The 13,142-nt window shown below is 44.5% G+C and overlaps 1 protein-coding gene across 2 annotated transcripts in view; it reads left to right on the top strand.

The window, feature by feature from the left end:
- Positions 1-13,142, top strand: part of SNTG1 (syntrophin gamma 1) — a 462,794-nt gene that overhangs the window by 29,618 nt on the left and 420,034 nt on the right. The gene's annotated exons all lie outside the window — the stretch shown is intronic.

Below are 13,142 nucleotides of genomic sequence, written 5' to 3'. Positions count from 1 at the left end.
GAGCGAGGGGCATGGGGACGAGTCCCAGGGCTCTCACGTAGCTGGGGGCGCGGTTCCAAGGACAGGCTCCGTGGGCAGGCGGGCAGAGGCACCCCCGGGGCTCCCTGAACCCTGGGCTGGCGGTGCTCAGGCCGGAAGAGGGCAGCGGTCAAGGGTGCAGGTTCATCACAGCACCTCCCACAGTTGTGGGAGATTGAAGCTAAACAGGTTGGTAGGAAAGGTAGGTGAGTGGATCAGGGACTTAAGTACAGATGGATGAAGAAGTCATCCAGCGCCCAATTAGGAAGCCCTTCCACCTTACCCGTCGGTGCTTCCTCGGCCTTCTGTGCCTCAGGAAGCAAAGAGACCCAAGGCAGGTGCCGCAGCACATGCTGTCTGGACGTCTGTCTGCAGACTGTCCCGGAACCAGATAGGAGAGTGCAGATGAGTGTTCGAAAGCGCCATTGGCACACTGCCCGTGTTTATCGCGTTTATCTTGGCAGGTCTGATTTTGGGTTGGTTTGGGCTGGCAATGTTCATTCATATACTATGATTTCACAATTCTATTATCTTTTTTTTTTGAGTCATAGTTTGTAGGGACTTATATTACTATTTCAATGCAATTGGGTTTCTTTTTTAGTATTTACTATATTTTCTGAAAAATGAGGCGTCGTTTATCTTGCTCCTTTACCTTGCAGGCAGGCGTTCCTCCTTGCAGTTCTGTAAGCCAGGTAGGATTCAGGTCTGGTACGTACAGGCCCGGGTTTCCTTTTCTGTAAACTATTGGTCTTCGTATTGTGCTTTTGGATGACTATTTGAGCTCAGATTCATGAAGCAGTGCTATGAATAGCTCCCAGTTTATTTCAGTGAGTGCTAAGACCTGTTAAAAATAGGACCTTGCTGAGAGTTCATTTTCTCCTCTGTTTTTCGTAGCTGATCTGACAAAACATGTCTTTGCAAGTCTTTTCAACTTAGAAAGAACGTTGCATTGCCTCCCCACTAATGTCTGATTTTTAAAATTTATTTCTAAAACTCAACATGAGGAAAATGGTATGAGCCAAATCTCTTAAATATTCCTCACTTATTTTCAACGTAACACAGATTAAATCGATACGTATTTCACACATCACAGGGCTCATGCATAGCAGGGCCTCAGTGTGATTGTTAATTTTATATGTCGAGACCAAAGTACCCAGGTAATTGGTCAAACGTTATTCTTGATGTTTCTGCAAAGGTGTTTTTTAGATGATATTGACATTTAAGTCAGTAGACTTTGAGGAAAGCAGATTGCCCTCCCTACTGTGGGTGTGTCTGACTGGTCAGTGGAAGGTCTTAGTAGAAGACGGGCCTCCCTGGCCTGTGGACTCAAACTGAATCATCACGTCTTCCCTGGGTCTCTGGCCTGCTGGTCTACCCTGCAGATTGGAGACTTGCCAGCTTCCACAGTCACGTGATCCAATTCCTTAAGATAAATCTCTCTCTCTGTCTCTCTGTGTACACACACACACACACACCCCCCATCTGTAGGTTCTGTTCTCTGGAGAACCCAGATTAATCCACTTAGTGACAGTAGCTTTACCCCTTCCTTCTTTCTCACAAGGTTGCAAACCTCTGGTCCAAGTGTGTCCTACTCACCTTTGCAATCTTCCATCCCTGCACAGGGAAGATGCACAGTCATGTTTGTTGAGAAAAACAAATTAGGTTGCTGTTTTTTTCATTTTTATTATATTCCTAGTTTCTTTTCCCTTTTTCACCAGAATTTTGTATGTATCCAGCTCAATGACAATCAGTATTCATTAGTGATGTCCTTGATGCAATGACGTTTTAAAGATTATCTCATGAATCTACAAAATAGGTGGAATTATGCTCAGTGTAACTTTGAGGCTGTGTCTGTGTCTTTTCTTCTGTAATTGGTAGTCATCTCTGGAGCGTGAAGTATTGCCCAGCATTTCACGTAAATTAGAGTTTATTTGTAGAGTATTCAGAGAGGCAACCTGAAATTATTAATGGCATACAGAGCAGGAGAGGGCATGGCATTTCTGACCTTTGTTTTCAGTTAGAACAGGAAACGCTAAGCTGGCACTATTTTTGTGAAATGAAGTTCAGGGCCACACACCTGTTCTTGTTGAAGGTGTGTGTTTTTCACTGTCATCCTGGTAAACGAGAGACCTGAGCTGAGCATACCTGTCTCAGGTAAAGAGCACCGACCTTGGCCACTCTGCCTCATGGACTAAAGTGCCGTGAGTTAACTATCCTCGGCATTATTTGCCTGGATGGATTTGTGTTGAGTAAATGGTGACAGGCTGCTCACAGCTCTGAGAATGCCGTTTTCTACTGCAGAGTGTAACGCGTCCAGTCACAGTGAGCAAGACCTTTGATAGGTGACAGTGATGATGGTGGTGGTGGTGAATCCAAGGGCCCCTTTCCTACTCCTTTCTTCATGAGCAGCTGAATATGTGTTTGAATGTAGTGAAGCTGAGTGTGTATGAGTACGTATGTACATAGTGATGGAGGCGTGAATATATCTGCCAACGTAACAACTTGCTGTGCAATCAGTTTGTTCCCTTCCCAAAAACATCTTGCTCTGACTGTCATATTTACTTATAGAAATTTGAAATGTAGGTAACCAGACACTTGACTTGTATTTCCTTGAGGTGGATTTTGTCATGAATCTTAGTCAATGCTCCCTCCCTCCACCAGAAGAATTGAATTTTCATATCACAGAATTTTTAATGAAAACAAAACAAATAGGCACCATTCTGGTTTTTGTAATCTCGAAGATATTTAAAACCAAGAATTGTATTACAAAGTTTTAGTTTATTTCCTCTCCTTTTATCTTTTTTCCCTACGTGTTATTTTCACTAATTCACTGAGTTTTTTTTTCTAACTTTGTCCTGAGATCATTCATCTTTTATTTACCCTTAATTAGTTTGCGTGACTATTAAAGTCATCAGTGTGTTGGTTGTTCTTTCAACTTTTTATGTCGTTTTATCTCATTTCTCCCCATCTACTCACCTAAACGTTGGTGCATTCCTGACCGTGGTTTTTTTTTTTTTTGCCAGTATTTTCAGCATGTAATATTCATGCCAAAATATGTTTGGTTTCTATTTCTGATTGAATTTTTACTTATTCAAGTTTCCAGGGTTCTCTCTATTTTTCTGACCTCTATTAGGAAGAGAGTGGGGGAAAAAATAGACTTTGAAGTCTGAGTATTTGGGTTTGAATCTTTGGTCAAGTTGCTTCTTTAATGCCCTAGGTTTTGTGGGTCTTAGTGCATAGGGTGATTGTAAATTGTAGGTTTACACTTGACATATAGTCAGTAGTTTAGATGCATTACTTACCATTATTGTTTTTATTGTTTAAAACAGCTGATTGCTTGTTCCAGTTCTTTTTGATAAAACATGGTTTTTGCCTCTGAAAATGATTTAGTTTTATTTCACATTTTTCCAGCAGTAGCTAATTTGTGATAAACAAAGGGTATGGTGACTTGTGAATCATTTTCTTTATTTTATAGTCATATATGTATGTACTGCTTCATGTATGCCCTGCACATAATTAATGCTCAACAAATATTTTTATGACTCCGTTGCAATGCTAACAGCTGTATTATATTTTGTGTAAATTTAGCGTCATATCATTAATTTGCCAACAATATCTTTTCAATCTTTCTATAAACAATGTCAACAAGTATTTTTGTGCTCTGTTTATTTGGAGGGCTTGATGCTAGACAATTCCATGAATAATAATAAAAGCCAAGGCTTCCTTAACACTCATTCCCCGCAAGCGTTGCTCTAAGCGCTTGGGCAGATTAGAGTTCTTATAATAACCTCGCAGAGCTGGACCTGTTCTGATTTGTATTTCGCAGATGAGTAAACTGACCACAGAAAGGTTCCTTGGCTTTGGCAAAAGTCACGTCAATATAGTGACCTAGCAGGGCTTCGAGCAATGCCTGTCTGGCTTTGCATTCTGTGCCTCTAACAGTGATTCTCTATTGCCACCAAAGTGCAGAGGCCCTGTTCTCGGGGAGTTTCCCGTCCATCCTGCTACTGTGTTTTAATCTATTCCAGAATCTACTTTTGTAGAAATGAGCGCATGCATTTTCCTGACTTTTTTTGCTTTCTACTTTGGGACACAAATTTGTTCAGAGCATATATGGTGATGAAGGTTTTTCATCTGATAAAATCTTCACTGTTCATCATTTTTTTTTGTTTTCAATTTTTGTTAGTTTACTGTAATGTGTCGACTGTGTTTAAATTCTAATGGGTTAATTTGGGCAAGTTTTTTTTTAAGTTCAGTAAATGTAAGCTTATCCTTTTTCGCTCTACCTTTACTGTGATAGTGCTGGGTCTTCAGCGTTCAGCCCCTTCTCTGAAATACCTCTTCGATTTGTAGTGAGAATTGAGAGGTAATTATCACTGAAAGTGAGATTAAAGCAACAAAAATTCCATGAAGCAGAGTTCATTAGTAGGGTGGCATTTCACAGAAAGTTTTTAAGCAAATACGAAGCTGTCATGAGCATGTATGTCTCAGGATTGACATTTATAGTTCAAGATAATGATGATGAAAATAACCTGTCTTTCCAGCACCTCTGTCTGTGTCCCCTGGAGGTGTGGGTACCTGTCTGTGCAGGTACAGGAGTGAGGGTGTGCTCTCCGCCTCACAGTTCGTCCTGTCCTTATCCTACAGGACAGCAAATAATTACCCTTCTCACTTGCAGGCCCAAGTATGTTTCCCCTATACCTGGTGGACATTCTCTGATTTTTTTTCTGCAGAGAAATACAATGGTAACCGCTCAATATATACTTATGTTTATATATACCGTTTTGTAAGGGAGCAAAGATTTTGACAGAGAAGAGTGAATAGGTTTTGTTGTTCTTCCATTTTTCCTGTGTCCAAAGCCGTTTGCTCACATACGTCATTGAGTGTGATGATTTAAAATGTACCCCACATACCATACATTAGCTGATGGTCCCCCCCAAGCCGTGCTGTATTTTTCTCAAGAATAAGTGTGGTGGTTAATTTTATGTATCAGCTCGACTGGCCACAGGATGCCCAGATTAACCCTTTCTCCTGTTGTGTCTGTGAGGCTGTTTTGGGGTGAGATTGGCATTTGATTTGGTGGGTGGTCCTCCCCAGTGAGGCCGGGCATCATCCAATCCACTGGGGGCCTGAATGGAACAAAAGGCAGAGGGAGGGAGAAGTTGCCCAGCTGGGACATCCCACTCATCTCTGCCCTTGGACTGGGAGTTTATTTCACCACTGGGTCCCTGGTTCACGAGACTTTGGACTCAGACCTAATTGTGTCATTGGCCTTCCTGGGTCTCCAGTTTGCAGATGACAGATCTTTGGAGCTCTCAGCCTCCGTAATCATGCGAGCTGATTCCTCATAACAAATATGTATGTATTCTGATTATCTGGAGAATCCCACGAACACAACAGATTCTTTAACTCCTTCACCTTTGCTTGCTGTGACTTGAGAGGTTATCGTAAAAACACACCCCAAAATCCTTTCCTGCAGCAAGGTGACTCAGTCCCTGACTTTGAGTTCATCCTTTAGTCCCTGAATTTTCACAAGTATCTGAAACGGAAAGGTACTAAAAGGACATAAAACAAATCTGATATGATCCTTGTCTCGGAATGACTTATAATAAAGTTCCCAGGTTACCGTGAGCAGAAGGTGTCTTCTCCTTCAGAGGGGATCAGGTAAGGTTGGGGGGTATTAGACGCAGCTTCATGGTGAAGGTGATGCTTAAACTTTAGGCGGCTGGGAGAGCACGGGTTTCCTTGCGTTCGGTCACGCTTACTTGTATGTACTATGCTCCAGGTTCCAGAAAACTGGAAGGCAAGGCCATTCAGGATACATCTGGGGATATAACGGAGCATTCCATTGGTTTGGTGTTTACTCAAGGAAAAGCCAGTATCCAGGGGGAAGAGTAAAACCAGGCTGCATCTAAACTTGAGGGGCTTGAATGCCAGGAAAGGGGCCTTGGTAAAGTCTGGAGGGATTGGAGGAGCGTGAACATTTCTGAGCTTTGGAAAATTTAAGAATAGCGTGTAAGATGGATTAGAGACAGGATGAGAGAAGAACTAGGTGACGGCATATCGAGATCAAGGTAACTAACACCTTGGTGCTTTGTGCAGCCGCTGTTTAATTCAATTAGAGTCTTCTGTTCTGATTAGTTTTTTTAATGAGGTGGTTGAACTAATTTTTTAGGAGGCTTAATCCACTTTTTAAATTTCCTCCTTTTGATTAATTATGAATTTGTAAGAACTCAGAGAGAGACATTAATACAATGACCCTTGGCTATATTTCACCACAGGGTTCGTAAATCACTTCATGGAGAATTGTAACATTTAGGAAAATTCTTCGTAGCAAGTTTATTTTAGTTCACCTGATGTTTCAAACTCCATTTGTGGCGCATGGCACTTGGTGTTGGGGCATGTTAAAGAAGAGAGACAACTGCATTTATCGAGACGATAATGACACAGCTGTGTAAGTTCCGATTTACAGAACATGAAAAGCTGTGTCTTCCCTCCTCAGCCAATCCAGGCTGCTTTTTGATGATGGAATGAAGGACTACTTGTGTTTTTCCATCCTGGTGTACTACTGAATCCTGACAGGAACATCTCTTGCTCTTATTATTTATGTTAATCAAATTGCATGGTGCACCCTGATTAAAAGGAACGTTTAGACCAATCTTGGGATGATTAGCAGGGGTTGGTTGTAGAATGCAAGTTCTAGGCAGGTTGACATCTGACTATGAAAGGGTTTCAGTGATTTGAAACTTCAGTCATATGTCTGTACCTCACTTTCTCAAAAATATTTCTCTGCTTATGTGGTGAGTAAGAGGCTCTACAAGGATGTCACCAGGCAATTGTCGGCTCCAAGAAACAGTTTCAGTAACTATTTATGGCCCGCAGGTGGTGCTGCAAACAGACATGCGCTGAAACATGCCGCATTCTTTCTCTAGTGCATGCATGTCCTGTTGCACTGCATTATGTTTCTTCAACATCTGGCCCTTAGTGGCCTTGTCTGATCTGAGCAGTGACTTGCTTCTCAGGACACATGTACTTCTGTTAGGTGATTGTTTCTGTTCTGGAGTTTCCAAGATAATCAATAATAAAGTGTCTATTTCATTAGAGAAATAGGCATTTACTACCCAAATCCAAACTATAGTCAAATATTTTTCATTTTTCTTTTATGGAGAAAGATATAACTTATGCAGTTCTAACCACCATGCTCTAGAGAAGCATCCTTCTGCTGTCCTAGATCCTATAGCTACTGAGCCCGGTCAACAGCTGTTTTCTCAATGCTGGAGACCCCTTTTCTCCTCGTTTGCAGCTGTGGTGAGGGAGTGACCCATGTCTAAGCAATGCTGACTTGAAGGTGCAGAGGTTGTGGCGGACCAGACTCACTGTGCATGCGTGGGAGACGCCCTCCAAGATAGAGTCTGTCTGTTTCAGATGAGATGAAATTCACTGCTCCAGTTTGGTGAGTTCCAGTTCTCATAAAATATGCACCAAAGTGCTCTAAAAATTAAGAATAATTCAAGCAAGTCTTAAAGATGTGTAAAAAGAAGTATATGCTGGAAGAAAAGAATATTCTTTGAATGTATTTAGTATTCATTCAATATATTTCAGTATCTAGATCAAATCGATTGGACTCGGGACGTCAGAATAAAATTAGAGATGCAGAGGTTGAGAAAGGAATGTTTGGAGGAAAAAATGATAACAACAATGATAACTCCGATTCTGTTTGGTAACATATATAACATTTCATTTCAAAAAAACAATATTTCTACAATTACTCTAGCCATTGCATTAGGTTCTGTGTTTTAATTCAGATGAAGTAAGAGAGGGTTCTTGGTGTTAAGCACATGACCGTCTTAGGGGAGAGAGAAGCACATCAACTCTTCACTAGAAATCCCAATTTTCCTGTTGCTAGACTGTGAGGCTGCTTCCTCTTTGAACACATTAAGATCATCCATTAGTTCAAGTTTTTATATTGTTATACTAGGAAGTATGCTGTTTTCCAAAGTGAATGAATATAGCTTCCAAAATTTCAAATCATCCAGTTCTCTTTTTGTTCCTGTCTAGAAGCACTGGCCAAACTCCATTAGCAAAGCATAAAAACTAAACACTGATAATACAAATTACCAAAATCACCTTAGATCTCCAAACGGAGGTCAAGAAAGTAAGACAGCCACCAGAACAATGTTAATTAGTGAGCTTAGATCTCCATGTGCCTAGAGTTCTTTTCTGTATTGTTAGCTTATTTGACCTCTCAACAATTCTATGAGATAGGCAGATAAATTAAAACAGCTTTTTTTCTAAAAGGGGAATCTATATTCCCAAGGAAGTCTGGTTAAAAAGTAGTACAATTAGCCTCAGGCCTTTTGATTTCAGATGTCTTGCTCTTTCAACCATTTCTCAGGATGACTCATAAGGGATTTTTTATTTTTTATTTTGGTACCAGTAGGAGAGCCTCAGCCTGGAATTGGAGAGCACAGCCCTCGCGGCCAGGTCAGCGACTTCCTAGTGGTGTGGCCCTGTGGCTCCCTTTACCAACTGTAAAAGAGCTTAAACTAGATAATTTTCAGCTGTTAACACTTGGTGATTCTATTCAAAATAATTTAAGAGGTTTCAGAAAAAATTACACCTACAATAATATATTTTATTGATGAAAGTTTCCCAGGAGGTATTCTGAAGACGTTAGTTTCACGTATGTCAATATAGATTAGGTCATAAAAGAGCTTTATGGGTGATTTGGTTTGGGATACACAGGGTGGAACAAAATTAGACATACTTTTATTTGTGGTAGAATCTGCAGTCACTGAAACAGAAGAATGCAGAGGGAGACTGGAAAAGAGCACATGGGACGAACACATGAGCACATCAAGAAGGCATCACAGGCACCTTCTGGGTGAGACGGTCCAGAGGGTGCATCCTGGGAAGACCCATCCCAGCCAGACAGTTGGAGATGGTTCTCAAGCAGCAAATCGTCGCTGTATCTCCCCGTACTCTGTCTCTTCCAGTACGGTTTTGAGGGGGCTAATGGCTAAAGACTGTGCATTTAAAGACATCTTTGGTGGAGTAAGAATTAAAGAAGATTCTTCCCAAATATAACTACAAGCATAAAATTTAGAATGTCTTCATTCATAATCTCCTCAGCTGTTGAGATTATTTTAGTTCTTTATTTATGACAGCGTTGGATGAAAGGATTTCTGACGTTTCCTGGAATTTCATCCTGAGAATCCCTGACTTAATTAGCTTAGCGTGCTTTCTGATGTTGACTTTATGATACAAACCCATTAAATTAAATCTCCCAGGGTTAAGATTTTAGTTAATCACCAGGAATTACACAACAGCCTTTGCCTTCCAGGTCACTGGAGCTGTGATGGGTAGCTGCGTTGGCGCACAGTCTCCACAACTCCTGAGGGTGTTTTTCCTTGTTACCATTTTCACCATAAGAAATCTGTGAAGCTGGCCTGAGTGTGTCTGGCATCCCCGGGCCACCTGAGAGAGCTCACCAGTCACTAAGAGACACGTTCTCCGCGCCCTAAGTCACAGGCAGTCCCAGGGAGGGGCGCGTTCCTTCCGTGTGGTGTTGAGCTTAGGGTTATCCTGTTTAAAACGGCATCACTGTGTGCCTGCAGTACCTCAGAGACAGATTTACACATGAAGAGCCTCAATTTGTTGATACATAATTTGAAAAAATGTTGTTCTCGTTTCTGACAAATTAATGGGGAACTTGTCATGTTGCCTTCTTTCAGCATTTTTTCCTCTTTTTTGTATTTGGTTTTTGTTCCTGTTGGTGGTGGGGTGCATGGCATTGCTTCATTTACTTTTCAATTAACAGCTTCTTTACAAAGTATACTTGCTTCTTGAGTTATTTCTTCTTATTATTTCAAAAATTGGGAAGGAGAGAGCATTGGAAAGAAGATCTGGTACCATTTCTGTCAGCTATTATTAATCTCAAGATTCACAGCCCAGTTCACCACAGAGCAATGATTCATCCGGAGGTAGCTTGCAATCAGTGCAAATTTAATTGGATTTTACATCTTTTTTAGGGGAAAGTCAGGCCTTCTTTGAAGCTCAGTGTGTGAATATTCATGTGGCACGCAGAAAGGAATGGGAAGGGAAGCTCTCTTTTTGTAAAGTGAGGTGTACACAGCATTATTCAGGTGCCTTTGATAAAGACTGGAAGAGTTGCAAGGCGAGCACTCACTTATTCCTATGTTTTTGCATTTTTATATTTATTTCCAAAATCTTACCTGATGTTTTCCAGGCCATGAGGCTGAATAGGGCAGACTGCTTACTATTTTCATGAAACTGACCTCCCAGGGGGTCCAAGAGGGACCAGGAACGTGAAATAAGCAAATGGAAAGATAAAAATATGACACTGATGAAGGTGATGCAGAGAATTTTACAATATCAGGAAAAAAGAAAAGCGACAAACTCGTCCAGGAAGGCTTTTCTGGGAAGGAAAGACCTCAACTGAGACGTAACTGCAGAACAAAGCCAGCTCTGTGATGGGGAGCTTTAGGGGCAGCAGGAGGGGCAGTGGCAACGCCAAGGACGGGGTCGCCACCCGATTCTAAGTACCACCGAAGCCACCAGCAGGGTCTCGGCAAGATTCAGTGGCACAATTCCATTCCTCTTGTCTGGGTCTCGTGGGCAAAGAGAAATGCAGCGACAGGAAGGCAGCTCAGAGTCCGGGATGTGGCTCTGGTCGCTGCCCCGCTGGGCACGAGCTCAGGCTTTGCACGAGGATGTGCTGGTAGGAAGCGCGAGCCTGTCTTAGTCGTGAGGCGAGGTGTGGGGAAGCTCACCCAGGTCAGAGGAGGGGGACCAGAGTGAGAGAGGAGGTGGGCCGGGAGTGGAAGCTTAGGCTCCGGAGGGTGAAGGGAGGGAGGGCCTCGAGTCCTCCGCACCCAGCACTAACCACAGGCCCATGACTGCGAGACCTCTTCACTCCTTGAATGGCACCCGTGCGTGTTTTAGACCATTTTCTTCCACCATAATGATATCAGTCAGATGAAAGGAACAGTAAAGAAAATGCAGGGACTGTACTTTTCTTTGTTCTCACTCTGAATGCAGAACCCTGCAGTGGAGACAGAGGGATCCTGAGGCCGTTAATCCCACCCTTCCTCTGGGCCTGTGAGGATGCTCACCCCGGGAGGTTGTGCTGGGTCCTCCTGATGCCCCTGCTCAGTACTAATTGTATCTGTTTTTATACCAAGTTAATAATCTGTATAGATTATACATCTACATAAGAACACTTACAAAAGAAAACTGAAGTAGAAGACAACACAGGAGTGGCACGTGCCGACAGGAGCTGCTGAGGCCGAGGGGCTGGGCGGCCCTTCTGCTGGGGACCAGGAAGGGCCTGCCTCCTGGAGGAGCCGCCCCCGGGGATTCCACCCGGGTCACTGACCTTGCCTGGGAGGGAGACGGACAACACACACGCGTCCTCCCCTCGCCTCTACCGTCTCCCGCGCCGTCAGAGCGCCCGCTGCCGCCCTTTCCTTTCCTGCCTCGACAGGGGCGTCTGATGCTCCAGCACCACCTCACAGAGCACCCCCCCCCCCGCCCGCCCCGGGTGCCGAGGTCGGGCCTGCGTGTGGCCTGTGCGCCCTGCTCTGTCTCCTGCTGGTGCTGAGGTGCTGGAACGCAGGAGCAGTCTGGATGGAGACCAGGCCCGGAGGAGCCGGTCCCTCTGCACGGACGCCTGGAAGTCTGCGTCCTGATCGCGTCACAGGCAGAAGACAGAGAGGGAGGAAATCACAGCCAAGGTCAATACAAGAGAAGGTTGGAAAACGCAGTTAGAAGACAGGAAACAGCTGGCCTCGGAGGCGGAGACACACCTTGGCCGGGACAGCAAGGGGGTTCAGGAGGCCCTACACGTGCTCCCTAAGAAGCGGCTTGCCGGCTGGCTGCCCCTGGGCAGGTGACCGCTAGTCCCCGCCTCTCTGTAACGGGAGGTGTAAACATCAGGTGACAGAGACGTTGGGAGCGTCGTCTGTGTCAAGAGTGGATGCGGCGCACAGAGCAGCTCAGACGCTGTGCGGGCCCACGTGGGCTGGTCCGTGGCCTCCACCCCTGGCTGTGGGCACTGCGCTCCTCCCCCTCCAGGGCAGCCTCCCGTGTCGCTGCTCCGGCCGGACCTTTTCTCGTTCCTCTGGCCCCGGACCCTGTCTTCATCTGTCTGCGCGTGTAGCTCCTGGGGCCTGCTGTACTCGAGTCCCTGGCCGGGTCTGGCTTGTCCGGGCTCATGGACGGCACCTCACAGACCAAAGGACGGACTGCCTGTCTCTCTAGGTTGCAGGCTTGGTGTGGCAGGGCCTGTTCATCAGCGGCCTGGGCGGGGCTGGGGGGTGGCGAGGGGCCGCTCTGCGTACGGGCTGAACGTCCAGCAAAACAACCGTGCGGCATCCGCACTCGCACTCGCAACCAGGCGTCTGTCATGTATAGCTGTGGGCGCATGTGTGCGTGTGTGCATGTGCGTGACTGTGAGTGCACGTAACGCATGTTTGTGCATGTATGCATGCGTGTGTATGTGTGTGCAGACAACCTGGGGTATGTAATGGTTATTTTATATCTGCAGATTCTTTGGGGAAAACTCTATCCTCGTAAAAGACTTGCTGTTAAAAAAAGCAACACTGGGCCCATGTCGAAGGCATGCGATCCCTGAATACTGCTTGACAGAAACACTGCTTTCTGTCTGGGCAGGAGGCGGCCGTAAGCCCTTGAAACGCAAGTGAACAGAGCAAGTGAAGCAGGGTCCTTCCTGTCCTTTGATTCAGTCCTTTGAACAGATACATTTTGCACCTGCATTTTCTGGATAATCACCCTAAATTTTCACTTGCTGTGCTGTGGCACTCTGACCATCATGTCAGATTATAAATAATGCCTCTTTTAAGAAAAATTTTAACTGTGGTAGAAAACACAGCAGAATTCACCACTGTTAGTGCAGCCGTGTCGGGAATAAATTGTTGTGCAACCCGTGTCTGTGATCCAGAACTTTTTATCTTGAAAACGTGAGGCTCCTCGCGCAGCAAACTCCCACTCCCGACCTGCGCCTCCAGCATCCTATACTCTTTCTACTTTAATTACGGCCGCCTGACCCTGTGGGGACCCTGAGTACTGGACCAGTGACCGTC

The sequence above is a fragment of the Stenella coeruleoalba genome (assembly GCF_951394435.1).
Source record: "Stenella coeruleoalba genome assembly, chromosome: 17".
NCBI lineage: Eukaryota > Metazoa > Chordata > Mammalia > Artiodactyla > Delphinidae > Stenella > Stenella coeruleoalba.
This window is presented reverse-complemented; position numbering and strand designations above follow the sequence as displayed.